General features: G+C 46.6%; 1 protein-coding gene across 2 annotated transcripts in view; it reads right to left on the bottom strand.

The window, feature by feature from the left end:
- The window catches only part of LOC147120352 (obg-like ATPase 1), a 229,376-nt gene that overhangs the window by 38,558 nt on the left and 165,591 nt on the right, over positions 1-25,227 (bottom strand). The gene's annotated exons all lie outside the window — the stretch shown is intronic.

Below are 25,227 nucleotides of genomic sequence, written 5' to 3'. Positions count from 1 at the left end.
GAAGTGTTCTTGCAGAGAGCCGGCACGGGCTCGACGGGCCCAATGGCCTCCTTCTATAATTCCATGTTCTTCCATGTTGTAATTTATATGCCATTCTATAGAAGGGGAGGAGGATCAACGCAATAATGCCAGGCTGCACAGGTGTAAGATATGGTCTCTGGCTCCTGCCCACTAGTATCCATGCCTCCCTGCTTAGATCCAGATGCACTACTTCATTGTAACCCCTTGGCAATGCTTCAGAAGGCTCTGCTTCCCACACAAAGCAGTAATTGAGTTGTGCCAGCTGCAGGCACATCTCATAAGGGAGATCATCAGCAGATAAAGATACAATCTCATTGCCAGATGACGCCAGGGATCATGGTTTCCCTTAGGCTACCAAGGTTCCCATTGGAGATCATTTGCTACTTCTTTGTGCAGGCATTCCTCCACGTTGCCCCAAATCACCCTGCTCATACCCCATTAAGAAAAAAAATACCTCACCGATAACAAATCTGGCAACCTTGCTACTGTTTAAGACCACAGTGTCGCCACGTCTTGGTGCTTACGCTTCAGTGCCCTTTCAAATTTACTCCTACAATGGCAGTAGATTCTAATGTGATTTACAAGAGCATTGGGAATTGAGGTGGTACTGTCTTGTCTTTTAGTGTTAGTATTTCCCCTTCAAGAAGAAAATAGATCGAGTCTTTACCAAATTATAGACAGGAACATGTCACCTGAAGAGTTTTTAAATTTGTGGACTGGTTGCCTACAAGAGGCATCAGCCTCATACAGTGCAAAGAGCCACATCGTTATTGGCCCTTTCAGTTGCTGCGGGGGTGGGGGGAAAGAAAGAAACTGAGCCTCTTGCCACCTGCTTTTAACGGCGGGCAAATGAGAATGGGGCATAGTGAATGGAGTGTTACAGGTGAGGTGAGTCACAGCAGAACAAAGGGCAAGGCAGGATAAAGGGGAGAGCGGGGAGGGAGGGAGCAAGCAAGAGCAAGTGGTGAGGGCGAGAGCAAGGGGAGGGAGAGGGGGCGGGCGGGGGGAGGGAGGGCGGGCGAGCGGGGGGAGGGAGGGCGGGCGGGCGAGCGGGGGGAGGGAGGGCGAGCGGGGGGAGGGAGGGCGAGCGGGGGGAGGGAGGGCGAGCGGGGGGAGGGAGGGCGGGCGGGCGGGGGGAGGGAGGGAGGGCGGGCGAGCGGGGGGAGGGAGGGCGAGCGAGCGGGGGGGAGGGAGGGCGAGCGAGCGGGGGGGAGGGAGGGCGAGCGAGCGGGGGGGGGAGGGAGGGCGAGCGAGCGGGGGGGGAGGGAGGGCGAGCGAGCGGGGGGGGAGGGAGGGCGAGCGAGCGGGGGGGGAGGGAGGGCGAGCGAGCGGGGGGGGGGGGGAGAGGGAGCGGGCGGGCGGGGGGAGGGAGGGCGGGCGAGCGGGGGGAGGGCGAGCGGGGGGAGGGAGGGCGGGCGAGCGGGGGGAGGGAGGGCGGGCGAGCGGGGGGAGGGAGGGCGGGCGAGCGGGGGGAGGGAGGGCGGGCGGGGGGAGGGAGGGAGGGCGGGCGAGCGGGGGGAGGGAGGGCGAGCGGGGGGAGGGAGGGCGAGCGAGCGGGGGGGAGGGAGGGCGAGCGAGCGGGGGGGAGGGAGGGCGAGCGAGCGGGGGGGAGGGAGGGCGAGCGAGCGGGGGGGGAGGGAGGGCGAGCGAGCGGGGGGGGAGGGAGGGCGAGCGAGCGGGGGGGGAGGGAGGGCGAGCGAGCGGGGGGGGAGGGAGGGCGAGCGAGCGGGGGGGGGGAGGGAGGGCGAGCGAGCGGGGGGGGAGGGAGGGCGAGCGAGCGGGGGGGAGGGAGGGCGAGCGAGCGGGGGGGGAGGGAGGGCGAGCGAGCGGGGGGGGAGGGAGGGCGAGCGAGCGGGGGGGGAGGGAGGGCGAGCGAGCGGGGGGGGAGGGAGGGCGAGCGAGCGGGGGGGGAGGGAGGGCGAGCGAGCGGGGGGGGAGGGAGGGCGAGCGAGCGGGGGGGGGGGGGAGAGGGAGCGGGCGGGCGAGCGGGGGGAGGGCGAGCGGGGGGAGGGAGGGCGGGCGAGCGGGGGGAGGGAGGGCGGGCGAGCGGGGGGAGGGAGGGAGGGCGGGCGGGGGGAGGGAGGGCGGGCGGGCGGGGGGAGGGAGGGAGGGCGGGCGAGCGGGGGGAGGGAGGGAGGGCGAGCGGGGGAGGGAGGGCGAGCGAGCGGGGGGAGGGAGGGCGAGCGAGCGGGGGGGAGGGAGGGCGAGCGAGCGGGGGGGGAGGGAGGGCGAGCGAGCGGGGGGGAGGGAGGGCGAGCGAGCGGGGGGAGGGAGGGCGAGCGAGCGGGGGAGGGAGGGCGAGCGAGCGGGGGGAGGGAGGGCGAGCGAGCGGGGGGGGAGGGAGGGCGAGCGAGCGGGGGGGAGGGAGGGCGAGCGAGCGGGGGGGGAGGGAGGGCGAGCGAGCGGGGGGGGAGGGAGGGCGAGCGAGCGGGGGGGAGGGAGGGCGAGCGAGCGGGGGGGGAGGGAAGGCGAGCGAGCGGGGGGGAGGGAGGGCGAGCGAGCGGGGGGGGCGAGCGAGCGGGGGGGGGGGGGGGGAAGAGGGAGCGGGGGGGAAGGGAGGGCGAGCGAGCGGGGGTGGGGGAAGGGAGGGCGAGCCGGGGGGGGGGGTGGAGAGGGAGCGGGGGGGGGGGGGGGTGGGGGGAGGTGGAGAGGGAGCGGGGGAGGTGGAGAGGGAGCGGGGGGGGGGGGAGAGGGAGGGCGAGCGAGCGGGCGGGGGGGGGAGGGAGGGAGCAAGAGTGAGAGGTTGAGGGAGCGGGCAGCTGAGGAAGCAAGAAGGAGCGAGAGTGAGTGAGGGAGGGGCAGAGAGAGAGAGAGAGAGAGAGAGAGAGATAAATTGAAAACTCTATGTCAATGGGAAAACTTATTTTAAAAGCATTATCATTTACCTGCTGTACCTGTGCGCCTGTCGATTATCATTTACCTGCTGTACCTGTGCGCCTGTCGGTGGCAATGTGATTAGCATTGATAATATTTTAAATAAATGTCATGTAACGTTAGCTCTAAACCCAGCACTGAAACTGAATTTTCATCTTTCGTCAGCATTTGCCAGCATGCAGCTGCACTACAGATCCACAAGGTGGCAGCGAATAATAAATGTATGTATACAATATCGCTCAACAGCAACACCAATGCAATGTCCCGAAATCGCACACCAATTCAGAAATAGAGGATGGAGTCAGCCTAGGCTTCCAGTCTAACCTCATACCCTAGGCCACCGTTTGCCTGTACTACTCCACTCTTGGCAACCAGCACTCTTGCACTTAGCGCACAAGCACTTTGCAGGCCTAGCCCACTCCCTCACTTTTTTTTTTTTAAAGGTCCCATCGAGCACTATTAAAGGACTATTTGGGTCTATACAAACCCTTCACTAAAGGAACATTCATTTACTAGAGGCATCCCTAAAGAACCAGAATTCCATCCCCGCTGAAGCAGTTCCCAACCCCACTAAGGGAGCGAGAGCACGCCAGGGAGGGCTCTTTCCCGGCCTGGAACAACTCCTCCCCGCTCTGCTGATAGTCTTTTTGGCTATTACTCCCAACTGATGGATTGCCTTGCCCTTTTAAAAACATTTTTTCACTCCCCTCCTATATCCTCCTGCTCCTTGTCTTCCCCGCCCCTCTGACCCATCATGTCCCCCTTTGCACATCCTCCTCTCGTTTTCCCGGCTCACTCTTCCCATTTTCCCTTTTCATCGCTTCCCCACCCTCCCCCACCCACCCTCTAACCCCACTTCACCTGAAGTCCAGATTTGGTTTCAACTCGCAATGTGCAATGGCAGAGGAGATCAACTAGTATACTTGGATATTAAAAGCCTTGCGTTTGCATACACTTCCTGTTGTGGAACACTTTTTGTAACTTGGTTAACTCAAAATAAAGCATCAAACCAGAGGTGGAACGGTCGGGAATGTATGAATCAAAGGTGGGTCGAATACTACCAATGAGAAGTGGAACGGTCGGGAATGTATGAATCAAAGGTGGGTCGAATACTACCAATGAGAGGTGGAACGGTCGGGAATGTATGAATCAAAGGTGGGTCGAATACTACCAGTGAGAAGTGGAACGGTCGGGAATGTATGAATCTAAAGTGGGTCGAATACTACCAATGAGAAGTGGAACGGTCGGGAACGTATGAATCAAAGGTGGGTCGAATACTACCAGTGAGAAGTGGAACGGTCGGGAATGTATGAATCAAAGGTGGGTCGAATACTGCCAGTGAGAAGTGGAACGGTCGGGAATGTATGAATCAAAGGTGGGTCGAATACTACCAATGAGAGGTGGAACGGTCGGGAATGTATGAATCTAAAGTGGGTCGAATACTACCAGTGAGAAGTGGAACGGTCGGGAATGTATGAATCAAAGGTGGGTCGAATACTACCAATGAGAGGTGGAACGGTCGGGAATGTATGAATCAAAGGTGGGTCGAATACTACCAGTGAGAAGTGGAACGGTTGGGAATGTATGAATCAAAGGTGGGTCGAATACTACCAGTGAGAGGTGGAACGGTCGGGAATGTATGAATCAAAGGTGGGTCGAATACTACCAGTGAGAAGTGGAACGGTCGGGAATGTATGAATCAAAGGTGGGTCGAATATTACCAATGAGAAACTACTAAAGACTTTTGAAAACAACCATTCCTGAATGACCAGGTGAAAATACCAATAAATCAGTTTCTTAGCAAATAAAGTAAAAAAAAAATTCAAAAGCTTTTAAAACGTGCCTATTGGTGTTCTCGTGTCCAACTAAACCAACTTCATTTTAAGAGCCTCCTTGAAGTCCCACAAACAGGTGCAATTAGCGGAAATGTGCAACGGTGATTAATTCGATCTGGGGCTGCGGCCAGTTTTGTGGGTGGGGCCAGCATCGAATATTTTTTAAACCAGCAGGAATTTGATTTGCACTGGACGCAATTTGCACTCGAAATTCTGCGATCTTTTGCCTCATTTGGGCGAATTGCGCTGACAAAAACAGGGCAACCTAGTGGAAACTCCAGGCCCATATACCAACTCCCAATTGGTACAGCTTACATACCATCTTGCTGTGTATCCACAACTTTAAAAACAAGTAGGAATAAAATGTAATAATTTTAGGCAAAGAAATAAATATAATTCCACTCACAGAAAAATGAAGTTGCAGAACTCAATCCCCAAAGCACTGGTACAAATCTTAGAATAACACACAAAAACAGAATTTGATCTATTCAGTATTTGTGAATCAGTGATCCTGATAGCACATTGTGTGTTACATGGCCTATCACCCTATTGTTGCAGAGCAGTGACTCGGTCTCATTGCAAGCAACTCCTTGGGCGATCTGCTAGAAATAAATTACAATTGAGGCATTGATAATTTTCACAGAAAAATTGACAGAATCCCATAACTTGACTCCCAAAACAACAATAAAAATGTTATTCCACCATGTAATAAAAATGCAATCTAACTGATTCAGCTACAATAAGTTAGTGGTATAGCACCTCTGTCATAAAATAATGCAAGGGTGCCCCTCTCATGCAGAGTCCACCTCAGGCTCATCCTCAGCAGTCCCTCAGGCACTGCACAACAATATTCTGTAAATAATTTGATTTTTTTTTTTACATTGCTGTTATTGTTCTTGTTATTCTGGTTGTTTTTTTTTTTTTAAAAAGCTGTTTGGCACCAATGTTCCCTGTAATTTTTTTTTGGTGCGCGGGCCCTTTAACTGGCTGCATGGCCTATTCAATTTTTTGCGCATGCGTGATTACCAAGCACTCATTTTTAATTGACTACCTCAGTACAATATCAACACTGCTGCTGCTTACTTTACAGGCAGAGATGTAGACACGTTTATTGTAAAATAGTTATTTACTAACGCTAACATTTCTATCTCATTTTCTTACAGAAAATTTTAGCACTATTTATAAAACTATACACTACTTCTTTTGTTGAGTTTTCCTGATGAGAGTTTATAGCTTTTTGTTCTCATCTACACACTGATATTGTTTGTTGACTGTCATTGCACTGTTGCAGTGAATAAAAGTTCAATTGTTTATTGCTTCAATCTTGCCTGCCCTTCTTTCTGTTTGCACTACCACGGGCAATGGTGTCATCACCCACAGCTTCAGTGGGTAGGCTTTGCGCCCAAGAATCCATCCATCCATCCATCCAAGTCTCTCCCTGCTGAATAAGTCAAAAATGTTGGGAGTAGCGAAGGGAAAAGGCGTCTTGAACACTTCACCTATGCTCTGAATTGACATGCAGGATCCTCAGTTGGGCATCCCTGACAATGAGCATATTAAGGGAGTGGTAATTCTTCCATCCTCAAGTGGGGCCTTCAGTGGCATGTGGGTCCGATCGATAACTCCCTGCACCCTGGGGAAACCAGCAATCCTGCGGAAATTGATGGACCAGTCTCTCTGCTGTGCAGGGGACATGTCATATTTTAAAAAGTTAGTTGCCCTGAAGAAGGAGGAATCGGTCACCCGCTTAATGCCAGTTCTCACAGCTCCTTTGCTGATGTTAGAGGTCTCCGATGCCTGACTGGAAAGGCCAGTGTCATCCTCATTGCAACTGACAAGGCCCTGCGGGAGGTAGACCGAGACTTCAGGTCTTCACGGAGCATCCCAGAGGTGTCCATTTCCTTCCTTGGTGAAGCGCAGTCTGCGCATGCACAGCTCCTTAGACAGTGCCTCAAATGATATTTGTTTTCTCTACACTCTATGTGGGAGGTATTAGAGAGATCAATTCAGTCTTCTAATTCACCCCCTGCTCCTCCTCCACTCCAGCCATGATAATCAAAAGCAGGGGGATGCCCAATGAATAGGTCATTGTGATGCTTTCACCTTCTATAAGTGTAGAAAGAGATTTGGGTCCTTAAGATAATTGCCTTTCGACACTAACAGGACTCTGGATGGCAAAATTGGCAAGAAAAGAATGCCAATTTAGAAAGAAAAAGGCCTGTGTAAGCAATTCAACATCAGAGGAGCTTAAGTAAGGGGCGAATGATTGGAGGGGGGCAGTTGAAGTCCAAATTTGGCTGACTTGGCACAGCATAGCCAATGATTAAAGTCCTCCAATGCATCAGACTCAAAACAGCATCACGATTGGGGATTTAAAAGTTAAGTAAATTATTTGCTGTCAGTTTTGACCAAGTCCTAACATACTAAATTAGCCGACCTCAATGATTTGGGGGTTCACGTGCGGCTCCTCCACTAGTGGATGCAGGCAGTGTTGTGGAGGAAGATGAAAGTGATCTTCGTGAGCAAAAGGATATGGGGCTTGAAGTATTCCAAATTGAGCACCAGGATAATGATATAACCTCAACAAGAAGCAGAGTTTTAGGTGATGACACCGAGTTGGGAGTGTGTTCCACGGGCAACAACTTTTGGACTCTACAGTGCTTTGAAGTGGACAGATATTCTGTGATCTGACAAATTACAGCTACACTGACAGCACAAGATCTGTACGTTGGGAAGCAGAATGCTAATACGGGTCTCACATAGTATAAAAGCAGCCTATTTCCTCCTCTATCCACCACCCCCACCCACCATGCTCCTGTATAAAATAGGGGAGTACCTTGAATAAAAATGTACTCAGAGACTTATCTTTCCCTTTTGGGACACAGAGACAGGTAGGAAAGCTAAGTCTGCAAGTAAGTACCATCATTGATGGACACTTCCCTACCGAGTAGACCTCAGGTCTCTTGAAACTTTGTTAAACATTCATTTCAAACAGTTGATATGAAGCAAATACACTGGAGTGGAATTCCAAGCAAATTCCCTTCAGCATGTCTTGTCCACAATGTGAAACTTGTAGAGACCAAATGGGCTGTAATTTTTTCTCTGTTCATGAAGTTTCTGTGAAGTATTATCGGAGACCAGCAGAGATCTTGTTTTGAGGAACATACACTGAAGGAAAGCCTATTTGTTCAATGCTCCTGCCTAATATATCTGTGCAAAAAAGTTACATTAACTTTAATAACCCAGTTCCACTCCTACCATTTCAATGATGTCGTAATGGTGATAATGGTGCAGCATACTAAATTTACAGAATATCAGAAAAGTTTAATATCTTTTTGCTTCACAACAGTGTTAATATTTTGATTGAAACAGCAATGAAAGGCACTGTACGATTTTATAAAAGCAATGCATAATCTAAGAGCAACTCCACTGTCTAATTTTTTTTTTTTTTAAGGTGGCAATCTAATGCTCAAAGGTCATACATGATACATTATTCACTTTTTCCTAATTACGCTACAGTTTTTTTTTAAAAGATCTACATTAATTAAGGAACAGTCTTGCTGTGACTCTTCAGTCAATAACTTTTGATACAGGAAAGAAAATAATGACTACCATTTTTGGCTAGAGCTCAAATCCTGCATAATGACAGTAATATACTCTCATTTTAGGGGCTTTATGATCATTCCTCACTGCACAGAAGATTTGAATTCCATGGGATTTTCTTTAAATGTTCATATGAATACAGATTTACAGAATCAGTCTCTTTCTACAAATGTAAGACTTTGATCAGTGAACATACTATTTCATTGTAAACCATAATTGGCGAAACCATGACAATGTTGAACATCACAAGGTGAGTAACAAAAGACGGCATTTCAAATTTTCGACAGCCCATCTTCATAATGTAGAAGCAGAGCTGGTACATTTTACCAGTAAATGAGCATTAAGGTCTGAAGGTCCCTACAGTGACTGACATCAAATCTGACAAAGACTGACTAAAAGAACAAAGTATTAAAAAGCACCATGTAGGGTGTAAACAGTTCATTCCACTGCCTCAGTGTCATACGTCTGCCACTGACTTTCTAGCTAACTTGACATCATCTTATAGATGGTCTGTGCCACAGAGTAAGAAGCAAGTCTTAAATTATATCAGTCTCTTACTGTAAAATATAGCCTTCAGTTGTCTCATTATCCAGTCTGTTAGTTTTCAAGCTAGTTCATTAAATCAACTCCATAGTAATCAAAGACGTTTTATTACTAACATGAAATCTTGCTCTTGCAGACTTTTTTGTTTTATATGCAATACATAAAGACAAGGTAAATAGGATTAAAATTAAAAACTCAATAATAGAGTCCCTATGAACCAAATACTTTTGTAAATTACACAACTATGTTACATTTAATTAATCTAAGATCTGCAGGCAATATTGAATAACACATACATGGATATTTCAATGACAAACATTCCATGCCAATTTATTGTGCCAGAACAAATTAAGTCACGTTAAGCACTAATGCACATGAATATAAATGTGCCAACAGCGTACATCCCTTTGCAGAAATGCCTGATGGATCAAGAGTTTAAACAGGCAACATATCAATTGAACACAACTTTAAAACCAGCTGATGTCCGGTGCATATATTTAGTAAATTCATTCTGTACAACCAACCTGAACTTTACAGAGTAATGCCACTGACATTTCTTCTGACAAATAGAAAATACATGTACTTACGGTCAGAGTAATAGAACAAAATTATTGTATAAAAATGTCCAGTAAGTGATAATTCATACAGCTGGGAAAAATGTGAATAGCTACTCATTAATGACCCTCATTTGTAAAGTTTAACCTTGCACCATCTTGTTCACAAAGAGTTTGCGAATGAAGATTCCTTATCTACCTTTACTGAAATTAGTAACTGAAATTTGAATTGTGTTTACTCAATATGGCCGACTCCTGTGCCTCATGGGTGATGCAGGGTGTTGTTTTCCGTACACACTTATATGGGTTAAATAATTTGCTGCACAGTCAATTGTAAAATTGACCCCTCTACCTTGCCAATTGTGAGACGTTCCCTTCCTTCATGGAATCCTCAAATCTGTTTCAATGATTTCTAAAGTTTGAAGAAATTAATCAAAATAAAATTGCATGGATTTTAGTGGTTCCCAGGCATGTTGCTCAACCAGGTGACGGGGGAGGTGAGGTGGCAGCGTGGGATCAATGGGGCTGATAAGTCATTTTGATTGTGAACACCCAGGGGTAGAAATTGCACCTGTTTTTTTGAGTGCAAAACGAGGGAAAAAGATCCAACTGAGCTGGACTTAGTCCTGTGCCCCAAGGATGTATGAAGTACCTCTGACGCCATATTGGCTTGGACAAAAATCAGTGGCCCCGGCAGCTGCCTGAAACAAACATTAGCATATGGAATAGGCCTAATGCCTATTTAAGGACCACTGTGGGAAATTGGTCAGCACTGAGGTGCCGGGCCTGGTCCACTCAGTTTTTTGGTTCCTTCTGAGGCCTAACCAGAATCCTCAAATACACCAATGGAGGCCGCCACCAAAAACCCAAGTATTTAAATTACCTTAATGTAAAGCCAGAAGCAGCAGGAGTGCACCTCCTGGCTTCATAGCACTATTGTAGGCTGATGCTGGCACCCAGTCCCGTTTTCTTTCCCCTCCCCCCAAGCTGTTCCAAACCAGTAACATTTTCTTAAAAATGGTAAACCAGCATATACCACCTAAAAAAGGGACATAAGGTTTAGCATTACCTCAGTGCTATTTATTTTATGCCTCTATTCTAAAACATAGAATTTTTTTTTTGAAGTGTGAATATGTCTAGTCTGTAGCCCTAATAACCTTCGGTTTTATTTATTTATTCATTCATCCATTCACGGGATGCACTGACAAGCCCAGCATTTATTGCCCGTCGCTAATTGCCCCTGAGAAGGTGGTGGTGAGCCGCCTTCTTGAACTGCTGCAGTCCATGCAGTAATGGTACTCCCACAATCCTGTTAGGTAGGGAGTTCCTGGATTTTGACCCAGCGACGATGAAGGAACGGCGATCTATTTCCAAGTCAGGATGGTGTGACTTGGAGGTGGTGGTGTCCCCATGCACCTGCTGCCCTTGTCCTTCTAGGTGGTAGAACATTCCAGATCCCGACAACTCAGTGAAAAAAATTCTCCTCATCTCCCCTCTAGGTCTTTTACCAATGATTTTGAATCCATGACCTAGACACATTGTAGAAACCCAACCCCTTCTTTGCCACTTACATTACTTTTACCCCAGTCTATTTTTGGATAATTATCATCCATTGTTATGACGCTGCTAATGACATCACCATGTATAATAAGATTACCATTAATTTTGGCAACAAATCCCAGGTCATTGAAGAAAAGATACAGTTAATTACACTCTTCTTGAGCACAGAGCTTCGAGACAGAGCTGGGTGAACGCAATCGGAGTGTATCGCAAGCAGAGTGGAAGAATTTGTTGAGAGCAGGAATCGGTGGAGAGGAAGGCGTTTGAGACGTCTGACTGAAAAGGAGAAGTGGAGCCACAGAACCCAAGTTAATAGGCCCGAGAGTGGACCTACAGAAGAGCGAGAGGAGCGGCCGGAGCCAAAGGTAGACCCCAGAGCCTGGAGGGAGGGCAAGTGTCAGGGAGCAAGGTAAAAAAAAAAAAAAAATCGAAAGTGATGTTAGCACAAGGGAAAGGGCTGATTGGTGAGTGATGGTGAGTAGTGGGTGATCGTTTTTTTTTAAGTCTTGAGTTTATTTGTTAAGTTAGTTAATAGTCTATTAAATAGAGGCATGGCAGGGCACTTCAGTCCCGTGCAATGCACAGCTTGTGCCATGTGGGAACTCCAGGACACTTCCCATGTCCTGGACAACCATGCGTGCAGGAAGTGTCGTCAGCTGGAGAATCTCAAGCTCCGGGTTTTGGAGGAAGAGGAATATTGGGAAAGCAACAGTGATGGGGGATTCAATAGTTAGGGGAACAGACAGACGTTTCTGCAGCTACAAACATGATTCCAGGATGGTATGTTGCCTTCCTGGTGCCAGGGTCAAGGATGTCACTGAGTGGCTGCAGAACATTCTGGGGGGGGGGGGTTGTTGAACAGCCCACGGTCGTGGTCAACAACATAGGCAGAGAGAGAGATGAGGTCCTGCAGGCAGATTTTAGGGAGCTAGGAAAGAGACTAAAAAGCAGGACCTCAAAGGTAGTAATCGCCGGATTACTCCTGGTGGCGCAAGCTAGTGAATATAGAAATAGGAGGACAGAGCAAATTAATCCATGGCTGGAGAGATGGTGCAGGAGGGAAGGCTTTAGATTCCTGGGACATTGGGACCGGTTCTAGGGTAGGTGTGAGCTGTGCAGGCCGGACAGGTTGCACTTCAACAGAGCCGGGACCAATATCCTCGCGGGTGGGGGGGGGGGGGGGCGGTTGCTAGTGCTGTTGGGGAGGGTTTAAACTAATTTGACAGGGGGCTGGGCACTAGAATGTAGCATTAGAAAGGAGAAACAAGGTGCACAAAGGATTGGGACAGACAGATAGTACTAAAGTAACAGTACGGTATTAGGTGGGGTCAGACTAACAGAGAATACAAGGTCTAAGATATGTTTACAGTGCATGTGTAAACAGACGAAGTGTGGTAAATAAGGTTGGTGAACTGTAGGCGCAAATAGCCACATAGGAATATGATGTGGTGATAAAGGAGACCTGGCTCAAAAAAGGGCAGGCTTGGGTACTAAATATTCCTGGATATAAGGTGTTCAGGAAAGATAGGGAAGGAAAGAAAGGAGGTGTGGTGGCAGTATTGATTAAGGAGAATATTAGTGTTAGAGAGAGAGGATGTCCTGGAGGAGTCAAGGACAGAATTTATTTGGCTAGAGTTAAGAAACAATAGAGGTGCCATTACACTACTAGGTGTAGTCTATAGGCCACCAACTAGTAGTCAACACAGAGTGCCTTAAACGGAGCGCACTTAAACAGAGTGTTGAAACTTGGGAATTTGGAGAGAGTGGGAATTTGGTGCAGAGTGGGGGGGGGGGGGGGGGGGGGGAGAAAGGAGGTGCTGCTTTTTGCATCCAATACTTGGAGTGCTTTGTGTTACAGGTAAGTATTTAATTTCATTTACCTAGAACTTAAAATAGATCTGGTAACTAGTTAAAAACTAAACTGCAAGCTAAGTTAATTAAATACATAAACTTTAATTCACTAAATAATTAAAACAAAGTTATAAAGGGATGGCAGTGCACCTGGTGTGCCGTAACTGCAGCATGTGGGAATTTGTGGAGAGCATTGCGATCGCAGACAACCATGTCTACAGTAAGTGTCTGCAAGTTGAAGAACTTCAGCTCAGGTTGTTGAGCTGGAGTCCGAAATGCAGACATTGCAGGGCATCAGGGAGGGGGAAGAGTCATCTGGACACTTTGATCCAGGAGGCAATCACACCCCTTAGGTTAGGTAGTAGTACAGGTCTGGTTAGTGGTCAGGGACAGGAGGGTGTGACTGCAACTCAGGCAGGTAAGGGGACCCCAGGGTGCAGTGCTGGAGGAGCCTTGGCCTTTGCCAGGTTCTTGTTGCCTGTGTGGATGAGAGCAAAGTCTGCAGGGTGGATGAGCAAACTGACCACGGCACCATGGTACAGGAGGCCATTCAAGTGGGGGGAGTGAAAAGGAATGTTGTAGTTGGGAGTTCCGAAGACTGTGTTGCCTGCCCGGTGCCAGGTTTAAGGATAGCTCTTTGCGGCTGAAAAAGAATTTGAAGTGGGGGGGGGGGGGGGGAAAAAGAGATCCAGTTGTCACGGTCCACGTAGGAACCAACAACATAGGTAGAACTAGGAATGAGGTTCTACTGAGAGTTTGAGGAGCTAGGGTCCAAATTAAAAAGCAGAACCTCAAAGGTAATAATCTCTGGATAGTTACCTTAGTCACGTGCAAATTGGCATAGGGACAAGCAGATCAGAGAGTTAAATGCGTGGCTCAAAGAGTGGTGTGGGAGGAAGGGGTTTCGATTTATGGGGCACTGGCACCAGTACTGGGGAAAGAGGGAGCTGTTCCATTGGGATGGTCTCCACTTAAAATGGGCTGGGACCAGTGTCCTGGTGCATTGAATAACTAGGGCTGTAGATAGAGCTTTAAACTATAAAGCCTGGGGGTGGGAGGGGTCAGGTGAGGGGAAATTTAGAAATCTGAAAAGTCAAGGCAATGGAACAGTGTAACAATTTGGGTAAAGATAAGCAGTGTGTGACAGGAAGGGACAGAGAATTTAAAGGTAATCGTGCATCAGCGAATAAGATGAAAGCAGGAAATAATGGTAAAAGGTTAAAACTAAAGGCTCTTTACCTGAATACACGAAGCATTCGTAACAAGATAGATGAATTAGTGGCACAAAAAGTGATAAACGGGTATGATCTAATAGCCATTACAGAGACATGGTTCGTGCTCAGTGCGGCGGGGGTTTCGGAGCGGCGGCGGGAATCTCGGCAGCGGCGAGTACTTAAAGCGCGGCGGAGGCTCAGGTAGGCCTCAGTGCGGCGGGAGTTTCGGAGCGGAGGCGGGAATCTCGGCGGCGGCGAGTACTTAAAGCGCGGCGAGGCTCAGGTAGGTTTACCAATCTCCAATCTCAGAGAGGGAGAGAAGTAAAAAGTAATCGAAGTGTGACGTCACCAGAAAGCAGGTAAGTGATTGGTTGGTGAGTATTTCTCTCTTTTTAAACTTTAACTCTGTGGTTTATAGGTTCTAAAGTCTCTGTGGTGCAGCGGGGACTGTTTGTAAGCCAGGGCCCTTAAATATACCATTTAACTGTACTGTAATTGGTGGGATTGATTTGATTTAATTTAATTGCAATTAATTAAAGGGTAAGTCATGGCAGGACAACCCGGTACCGTGGTATGCTCCCCCTGTGCTATGTGGGAACTCAGGGACACTTCCTGTGTCCCTGACAACTATGTGTGCAGGAAGTGTGTCCAGCTGCAGCTACTGGCAGACCGCATTGCGGCGCTGGAGCTGCGATTGGATACATACTGGACCATTCGCGAGGCTGAGGACGTCGTGAATAGCACGTTTAATCAGTTGGTCACACCGCAGGCAAAGGTTGGACAGGCAGAAAGGGAACGGGTGACCCACAGACAGAGTAGCAGGCACAGGCGCTGTAATCTCGAGCAGCAGAGCGGGGCTGTAAAAGGCCCCAGAGACCAGGTAAGCCCTTACAGCGTCGGCAGGAATCTCGAGCGGCAGAGCGGGGCTGTAAAAGGCCCCAGAGACCAGGTAAGGCCTCACAGCGTCGGCGGGAATCTCGAGCGGCAGAACGGGGCTGTAAAAGGCCCCAGAGACCAGGTAAGGCGTACCAATCTCCAGTCTGGGAACTCGGAGGGAAGGAGAGAGGTAAAAAGTAATCCAAGTGTGATGTCACCAGAAAGCGGGTAAGTGATTGGTTGGTAAGTATTTCTCCCTTTTTAAGCTTAAATCTCTTTGGTTTATAGTTTCTAAGGTGTGATATTCACCATCTAGAATCGGGGCAGAGGGTATTTAAGAATAATATTAATAAATTTAATTAATTACATAGAATGGGAGATCAGGTGATGTGTTGCTGCTGCAATATGTGAGAGCTGGTGGACACCATTGATGCTCACGGTGATCACATTTGCAGTAAGTGTTGGCTGCTCGAGGAATTCCGGCTCCATGTTGAAGAGCTGGAGTCCGAGCTTCAAACACTGACACACATCAGGGAGGGGGAGAGTTACCTGGGCTCTGTGTATCAGGAGGTAGTCACACCAATTAGATTAATTAATTCAGATGTAGTCCGTGGCTAGGGTCAGGATGGTGTGACTAGAAGTGAGGCAGGTACGGGGATCCAGGAGGTAGTGTTGGAGGAGCCGCAGCCCTTGCACTTGTCCAACAGGTTTGAGGCTCTTACTCCCTGTGAGGATGGGAACAGGGACTGCGGGGAGGATGAGCAACCTGGCCACAGCACCGTGGAGCAGGGGGCCATTCAAGTGGGGGGAGTTAAAAGAAATGTTGTAGTGGTAGGGGATAGTATCGTTAGGGGGATAGATAGAGTTCTTTGCAGCCGAGAGCGAGAGTCCCGAAGGCTGTGTTGCCTGCCCGGTGCCAGGGTTAAGGACATCTCCTCTGGACTGGAGAGAAACTTGGAGTGGGAGGGGGAGGATCCAGTTGTCGTGGTCCATGTTGGTACCAACGACATAGATAGGACAAGGAAGGAGGTTCTGCTGAGGGAGTTTGAGCAGCTAGGGGCCAAATTAAAAAGCAGAACCACAAGGGTAATAATCTCTGGATTATTACCTGAGCCACGAGTGAATTTGGTTGGACAAATAAAATTAGAGAGTTAAATGCGTGGCTCAAAGACTGGTGTGGGAGAAATGGGTTTTGCTTCCTGGGACACTGGCACCAGTATTGGGGCAGGAGGGAGCTGTTCCGTTGGGACGGGCTTCACTTGGCCACTGCTGGGACTAGAGTCCTGGCGGATCATATAACTAGGGCTGTAGAGAGGGCTTTAAACTAACTAGTGGGGGGGAGGTTCCTAGAGAGCAAATAATAAAAATGACAACAGAGAAGGGCATAGACTTAGGTAGCAGTGGGGAAATTAAAAACCAGAGCGTGTCAGGAAGGGGCAGAAGGTATGGAGTACAAGGTAAAGTAATAAAAAGGGCAAAAGCAGGAACTAAGTGTCACAAAACATCTTTGAAAGTTCTCTATCTGAATGCACGTAGCATTCGTAACAAAATAGATGAGTTAATGGCACAAATAACTACATATGGGTATGATCTTGTGGCCATTACAAAAACATGGCTGCAGGGTGACAATGCCTGGGAATTAAACATACCAGGTTATTTAACGATCAGGAAGGACAGGCAGGAAGGAAGGGGAGGTGGGGTGGCTATGTTAATAAAGGAAGGAATCACTGTAATACAGAGAAATGATATTGGGTCAAAAGATCAGGATAATGAAACAGTTTGGGTGGAGGTAAGGAATAATAAAGGGGAAAAAAACACTAGTGGGCGTAGTCTATAGGCCTCCGAACAGTGGCAACTCTGTTGGACGGAGTATCAATCAGGAAATAGTTGAGGCTTGTAATAAGGGAACATCTATAATTATGGGGGATTTTAACTATCATATTAATTGGACAAATCAAATTGGGCAGGCTGCCTTGAGGATGAGTTCATTGAGTGTATTAGGGATGGGTTTCTTGAGCAGTATGTAACTGAACCGACCAGGGGGCAAGCAACCTTAGATCTGGTCCTGTGTAACGAGACAGGATTAATTAAAAATGTCCTAGTAAAGGATCCCCTTGGAATGAGTGAACTTAACATGGTTGAATTCCATATTCAATTAGAGGGTGAGAAGGTTGGATCTCAAATAAGCGTGCTAAGCTTGAATAAAGGAGACTATGAAGGTATGAGAGCGGAATTGAGTAGAGTGGATTGGGAAAATAGATTAAAGGGTAAGACGATACATGATCAGTGGTGTACATTTAAGGAGTTATTTTACAACTTCCAAAAAAAATATATTCCACTGAGAAGAAAAGGGTGTAAAAGAAAAGACAGCCATCCGTGGCTAAGTAAAGAAATTAAGGATAGTATTCGACTAAAAACAAGGGCATATAAGGTAGCCAAATTTAGTGGGAGGATAGAAGATTGGGAAAACTTTAAAAGACAGCAAAAAATAACAAAAAGATTGATTAAGAAAGGGAAGATAGATTATGAAAGTAAATTAGTAAAAAATATAAAAACAGATAGTAAGAGTTTTTATAGTTATATAAAAAGAAAAAGGGTGGCTAAAGTAAATGTTGGTCCCTTAGAGGATGAGACCGGGAAATTAATAGTGGGAAATATGGAGATGGCAAAAACACTGAATGAATATTTTATATCAGTCTTTACAGTAGAAGACACTAAGAATATCCCAACACTGGACAAACAGGGGGCTAAGGGGGGGGGAGGAGCTAAACACGATCAAAATCACTAAGGAAGTGATACTCGGTAAAATAATGGGACTCAAGGCGGATAAATCACCTGGACCTGATGGCTTCCATCCTAGGGTCTTGAGGGAAGTGGTGGTAGGGATTGTGGATGCATTGGTAATAATTTTCCAAAACTCCCTGGACTCGGCAATGGTCCCGGCAGACTGGAAAACTGCTAATGTAACACCCTTATTTAAAAAGGGCAGTAGACAGAAGGCTGGGAACTATAGACCGGTTAGCCTAACATCTGTGGTAGGGAAAATTTTGGAGTCCATTATTAAGGAGACAGTAACAGGACATTTGGATAATCATAATTTAATAGGACAAACTCAGCATGGTTTTATGAAGGGGAAGTCATGTTTGACAAATTTGCTGGAGTTCTTTGAGGAAGTAACATATAGGGTGGATAAAGGGGAACCAGTGGATGTAGTGTATTTAGACTTCCAAAAGGCATTTGACAAGGTGCCACACAAAAGATTATTGCTTAAGATAAAAAATCACGGGATTGGGGGTAATATTCTGGCATGGATAGAGGATTGGCTATCTAACAGAAGGCAGAGAGTTGGCATAAATGGTTCATTCTCAGACTGGCAATCAGTAACTAGTGGTGTTCCGCAGGGGTCAGTGCTGGGTCCCCAACTCTTTACAATCTATATTAACGATTTGGAGGAGGGGACCGAGTGTAACATATCAAAGTTTGCAGATGATACTAAGATGGGAGGGAAAGTAGTGAGTGAGGAGGACATAAAAAACCTGCAAGGGGACATAGACAGGCTAAGTAAGTGGGCAGAGATTTGGCAGATGGAATACAATGCTGGAAAGTGTGAGGTTATGCACTTTGGCAGGAAAAATCGTAGAGCAAGTTATTATCTTAATGGCAAGAAACTGGAAATTACTGAAGTACAAAGGGATCTGGGGGTCCTGGTGCACGAAACTCAAAAGGTTAGTATGCAGGTGCAACAAGTGATTAAGAAGGCCAATGGAATGTTGGCTTTCATTGCTAGGGGGATAGAATATAAAAATAGGGAGGTATTGCTTCAGTTGTACAAGGTATTGGTGAGACCGCACCTGGAATACTGCGTACAGTTTTGGTGTCCATACTTAAGAAAGGACATACTTGCTCTCGAGTCAGTACAAAGAAGATTCACTCGGTTACTCCCGGGGATGAGGGGATGGACATATGAGGAGAGGTTGAGTAGATTGGGACTCTACTCATTGGAGTTCAGAAGAATGAGAGGCGATCTTATTGAAACATATAAGATTGTGAAGGGGTTGGATCGGGTGGATGCGGGGAGGATGTTCCCGATGATGGGTGAAACTAGAACTAGGGGGCATAGTCTTAGAATAAGGGGCTGCTCTTTCAAAACTGAGATGAGGAGGAACTACTTCACTCAGAGGGTGGTAGGTCCATGGAATATGCTGCCCCAAAAAGCTGTAGAAGCTACATCATTACATAAATTTAAAACAGAAATAGACAGTTTCCTAGAAGTAAAGGGAATTAAGGGTTACGGGGAGCGGGCAGGAATTTGGACATGAGTCTAGGTTCGGATCGGTCATGGCCCTGTGGGTAGCGGAGCGGGCCCAGGGGTCGTGTAGCCTGATCCTGCTCCTATTTCGTGTGTCTAATTCTGTTAGATTCAGGAGATGGTTCTGTGATAGTGGATTGGAAGTTAGGATCAGATCAGCCATGATCTTATTGAATGGCGGAGCAGGCTCGAGGGGCCGATTGGCCTACTCCTGCTCCTATTTCTTATGTTCTTACAGGCAGGTAGTGCAGGGGTCCCCTGGGGCCATCATCCTCTCAAACAGATTCACCACTTTGAGTACTGTTGGGGGGGGGGGTGGCTTATCAGAGGAAGGCAGCAGCAGCCATCTTCCTGGCACCAGGGGTGGCTCTGCTGCACAGGACGGGAGGAAAAAGGGTAGAGCTATAGTAATAGGGGATTCTATTGTAAGGGGAATAGATCGGCGTTTCTGCGGCCACAAACGAGACTCCAGGATGGTGTGTTGCCTCCCTGGTGCAAGGGTCAAGGATGTCTCAGAGCGGCTGCAGAACATCTTGGAAGGGGAGGGTGAACAGCCAGTTGTTGTGGTGCATATAGGTACCCACGACATAGGTAAAATACGGGATGAGGTCCTAAAAGCTGAATATAGGGAGTTAGGAGGTAAATTTAAAAATAGGACCTCAAAAGGTAGTAATCTCAGGATTGCTACCAGTGCCACGTGCTAGTCAGAGTAGAAATAGAAGAATATTTCAGATGAATACTTGGCTAGAGGAATGGTGCGAGGGGGAGGGATTCAAATTCCTGGGACATTGGAACCGGTTCTGGGGGAGGTGGGACCAGTTCAAACCAGAAGGTTTGCACCAGGGCAGGACCGGGACCGATGTCCTAGGGGGAGTGTTTGCTAGTGCTCTGGGGGAGGGTATAAACTAAAATGGCAGGGGGTTGGGAACCTGAGCAGGGGGACAGAGAAAAGGGAAACAAGGATAAAAGCAAAAGATAAGGAGGAGGAAAACAAAAGTGGCAGTCAGAGAAATCGACGGTTTAAATCAAACATGGCCTCAGTAAATAATAATTCTAATAGGTCTCAGAGCGTTAAAAAAAACAAGCCTGAAGGCTTTGTGTCTTAATGCGAGGAGCATTCGTAATAAGGTGGATGAATTAGCTGCGCAAGTAGAGGTAAACGAATATGATTTGATTGGGAAAGATAGGCAAAAAGGAACGGGAGGTGGGGTAGCATTGCTGGTTAAAGAAGGGATTAACACAATTGTAAGGAAGGATATTAGCTCTGATGATGTGGAATCTGTATGGGTAGAGCTGAGAAATACCAAGGGGCAGAAAACGTTAGTGGGAGTGGTATATAGACCTCCAAACAGTAATGCAGAGGTTGGGGATGGCATTAAAAGGGAAATTAGAGAAGCGTGCAATAAAGGCACAGCAGTCATCATGGGTGACTTTAATCTACATATAGATTGGGCTAACCAAATTAGTAACAATACTGTGGAGGAATTCCTGGAGTGTTTACGGGATAGTTTCCTGGACCAATATGTCGATGAACCAACCAGAGATCCGACCATCTTAGACTGGGTATTATGTAACGAGAAAGGATTAATTAGCAATCTTGTTGTACGAGGTCCCTTGGGTCGGAGCGATCATAATATGTTAGAATTCCTCATTAAGATGGAGAATGAAGTAGTTGACTCAGAGACTAGGGTCCTGAATTTAAATAAAGGAAACTACGATGGTCTGAGGCACGAGTTGGGTAGGATTGATTGAGGAATGTCACTAAAAGGGTTGACGGTGGATAGGCAATGGCAAACATTCAAAGACCGCATGGATGAACTACAGAATTTGTTCATCCCAGTTTGGCATAAAAATAAAACAAAAAAGGTGACTCAACCGTGGCTAACAAGGGAAATTAGGGATAGCATAAGATCCAAGAAGAGGACATATAAATTGGCCAGAAAAAGCAGTAAACCTGAGGATTGGGAGCAGTTTAGGATTCAACAAAGGAGGACAAAGGGATTAATTAAGAAGGGGAAAATAGAATATGAGTGTAAGCTTGCAGGGAACATAAAAACTGACTGTAAAAGCTTTTATAGATATGTGAAGAGAAAAAGATTGGTGAAGTCAAGCGTAGGTCCCATGCAGTCAGAATCAGGGGAATTTATAATGGGGAACAAAGAAATGGCAGACCAATTAAATACATATTTTGGTTCTGTCTTCACAAAGGAGGACACAAATAACCTCCCAGAGATGTCGGGGAACATAGGGTCTGATGAAAGGGAGGAACTGAAAGAAATCAGTATTTGTAGGGAAATGGTGTTAGGGAAATTGACAGGATTGAAGGCCAATAAATCCTCAGGGCCTGATAATCTACATCCTAGGGTACTTAAGGAAGTGGCCCGAGACATAGTAGATGCATTGCTGATCATCTTCCAACATTCAATGGAATCTGGAACAGTACCCATCGATTGGAGGGTAGCTAATGTTACCCCACTATTTGAAAAAGGTGGTAGAGAGAAAACAGGGAATTACAGACCGGTAAGCCTGACATTGGTAGTGGGGAAAATGCTAGTCCATTATAAAAGATGTAATAGTAGAGCACTTGGAAAACAGTGACAGGATCGGACAAAGTCAACATGGATTTACAAAAGGTAAATCGTGCTCGACTAATCTTCTGGAATTTTTTGAGGATGTAACTAGTAAAATAGATAAGGGAGAACCAGTGGATGTGGTGTATTTGGACTTTCAGAAGGCTTTCGATAAGGTCCTGTATAAGAGATTAGCGTATAAAGTTAAGGCACATGGGATTGGGGGCAAGGTATTGACTTGGATAGAGAACTGGTTGGCAGACAGAAAGCAAAGAGTTGGAATAAACGGGTCTTTTTCCGAATGGCAGGCAGTGACTAGTGGGGTACCGCAGGGATCGATCCTTGGACCTCAGCTATTCACAATATATATTAATGATCTAGACAAGGGAACTAGATGTAATATCTCCAAATTTGCAGACGACACAAAGCTGGGTGGGCGTGTGTGCTGTGAGGAGGATGCCGAGAAACTACAGGATGATTTGGACAGGTTGGGTGATTGGGCAGAAGCATGGCAGATGCAATATAACGTGGATAAATGTGAGGTTATCCACTTTGGTGGCAAAAACAGGAAGGCAGATTATCTGAACGGCAATAGATTGGGAGAAGGGGAAATGCAACAAGGCCTGGGTGTCCTTGTGCACCAGTTGCTGAAGGTAAGCATGCAGGTGCAGCAGGCGGTTAAGAAGGCAAATGGTATGTTGGCCTTCGTAGCGAGAGGGTTCGAGTACAGGAACAAGGATGTCTTGCTGCAGTTGTACAGGGCCTTGGTGAGACCACATCTTGAGTATTGTGTGTAGTTTTGGTCACCTTATCTGAGGAAGGATGTTCTTGCCATGGAAGGAGTTCAGCGAAGGTTCACCAGGCTGATACCTGGGATGGCAGGAATGACGTATGAGGAGAGATTGGGACGATTGGGTTTGTACTCGCTGGAGTTTAGAAGAATGAGAGCGGATCTCATTGAAACTTGTAAAATTCTGGCAGGACTGGACAGACTAGATGCAGGAAGGATGTTCCCGATGGTCGGGGAGTCCAGAACCAGGGGTCACAGTCTAAGGATAAAGGGGTAGGCCATTTAGGACAGAAATGAGGAGGAATTTCTTCACCCAGAGAGTGGTGAACCTGTGGAATTCTCTACCACAGAAGGCAGTAGAGGCCAATACATTAAATATATTCAAGAAGGAGTTGGATATAGTTCTTAAGGCTAAAGGGATCCAGGGGTATGGGGAGAAAGCATGGACCGGGTACTGAGTTTGGATGATCAGCCATGATCGCATTGAATGGGGGAGCAGGCTCGAGGGGCCGAATGGCCTACTCCTGCTCCTATCTTCTATGTTTCTATGGTTGCAAGCTGACCAGGGTTGGGAACTAAATATTCCAGGGTACTTAACTCATCAAAAAGACAGGAAAACTGGAACAGGAGGGAGTGGGGGGGGGGGGGGGGATACCCCTGATAATTAAGGATGACATAAGTAGTGAGAAAGGATCTTGGCTCAGAAGATCAGGAAGTAGAATCAGTACAGGTGGAGATAAGAAATAACAAGGCGCAGAAAACAGTGGTGGGAGTAGTTTATACGCCCGTAACAGTAGCTATACCATTGGACAGAGTATTAATCAAGAAATAATAGGAGCGTGTAACAAAGGTAATACAATAATCATGGGGGACTTTAATCTGCATATAGATTGGGCAAATCAAATTGGCAAGGGTAGTCTAGAGGACGAATTCATGGAATGTATTCGAGACAGTTTCCCAGAACAATATGTCATGGAACCAACCAGGGAACAGGCTATTTTAGTGTAATGTTTTGTGTAATGAGACAGGGTTAATTTGTAAACTTATAGTAAAGGATGATAAGAATGTCACTTTCAAACTCAACGTGAAATTCCAAGTCCAACACTAGCGTCCTAAAATTAAACAAGCCCAATTACATAGATATCAGGGTCGAGTTGGCTAAGGTAGATTGGGAAATTAGATTAAAAGGTATGACAGTAGATAGTGGCAATAATTTAAAGAAATATTCCAAAATTCTCAATGAATATACATTCCATTGAGAAATAAAAACTCCACGGGTAATGTGAGCCATCCGTGGCTAACTAAAGTAGTTAAGGATAGTATTAGATTAAAAGAAGAGGCTTATAATGTTTCAACGAATAGTAGTAAACCTGAGGATTGGGAGAGATTTAGAAACCAGAAAAGGATAGCCAAAAAATTGATAGAGGGAGAAAATGAAAGTAAATTAGCAAGAAATATAAAAACAGATTTTAAGAGCTTCTGGAGAGTAGCAAAAGCATTGGTTCCTTAGAGGCCGAGATTGGAGAAATTATATTGGGGAACAAGGAAATGGCAGAGGCTTTAAACAAATATTTTGTATCCATCTTCACAGTAGAAGACACAAAAGTATACCAAAAATAGTGGGGAACCAAGGGGCTAATAACAGTGAGGAACTTAAAGTAATTATCAGTCGAGAAAAAGTACTCGAGAAACTAACGGGACTAAAAGCTGACAAATCCCTTGGATCTGATGGCCTACATCCTAGGGTTCTAAAAGAAGCGGCTGCAGAGATAGTGGATGCATTGGTTGTGATCTTCCAAAATTCCCTAGATTCTAGAATGGTCCCAGTGGATTGGAAGGTCGCAAATGTAACACCGCTATTCAAGAAAGGAGGGAGAGAAAAACAGGGAACTACAGGCCAGTTACCCTGACAGCAGTCATCGGGAAAATGCTGGAATCCATTATTAAGGATGTAGTAACAGGGCACTTCGAAAATCATTATATGATTAGGCAGAGTCAACATGATTTAATGAAAGGGAAATTGTGTTTGACAAATTTATTAAGAATTTTTTGAGGATGTAACTAGCAGGGTGGATAAACGGAAACCAGTGGATGTTATATTTGGATTTCCAAAAGGCATTTGATAAGGTGCCACATAAAAGGCTGTTAAGCAAGATAAGTGCACATAGGGTTGAGGGTAAGGTATTAGCATGGACAAAGGATTGGTTAACAGATAGAAAACAGAGTAGGGATAAACGGGATATTTTCAGATTGGCAGGCTGTAACTAGTGGGGTGCCGCAAGGATCAGTGCTTGGGCCTCAGCTATTTACAATCTATATTAATGACTTAGATGAAGGGACTGAGTACAATGTATCGAAGTTTGCTGATGATACAAAGCTAGGTGGAAAAGTAAGATGTGAGGAGGGCACAAAGAGCCTGCAAAGGGATATAGACAGGTTAAGTGAGTGGGCAATAAGGTGGCAGATGGAGTATAATGTGGGGAAGAATAGAAAAACAGAATATCTTATAAATGGTGAGAAACTATTAAATGTTGGTGTCGAGAGAGATTTGGGTGTCCTAGTACAAGAAACACAAAGTTAGCAAGTCTTGCTACAATTGTACAGGGCTCTGGAGATCACACCTGGAG

Source organism: Somniosus microcephalus, chromosome 4, assembly GCF_052327205.1.
Source record: "Somniosus microcephalus isolate GS21.2 chromosome 4, FLI_Smic_1.0, whole genome shotgun sequence".
Lineage (NCBI taxonomy): Eukaryota > Metazoa > Chordata > Chondrichthyes > Squaliformes > Somniosidae > Somniosus > Somniosus microcephalus.
This window is presented reverse-complemented; position numbering and strand designations above follow the sequence as displayed.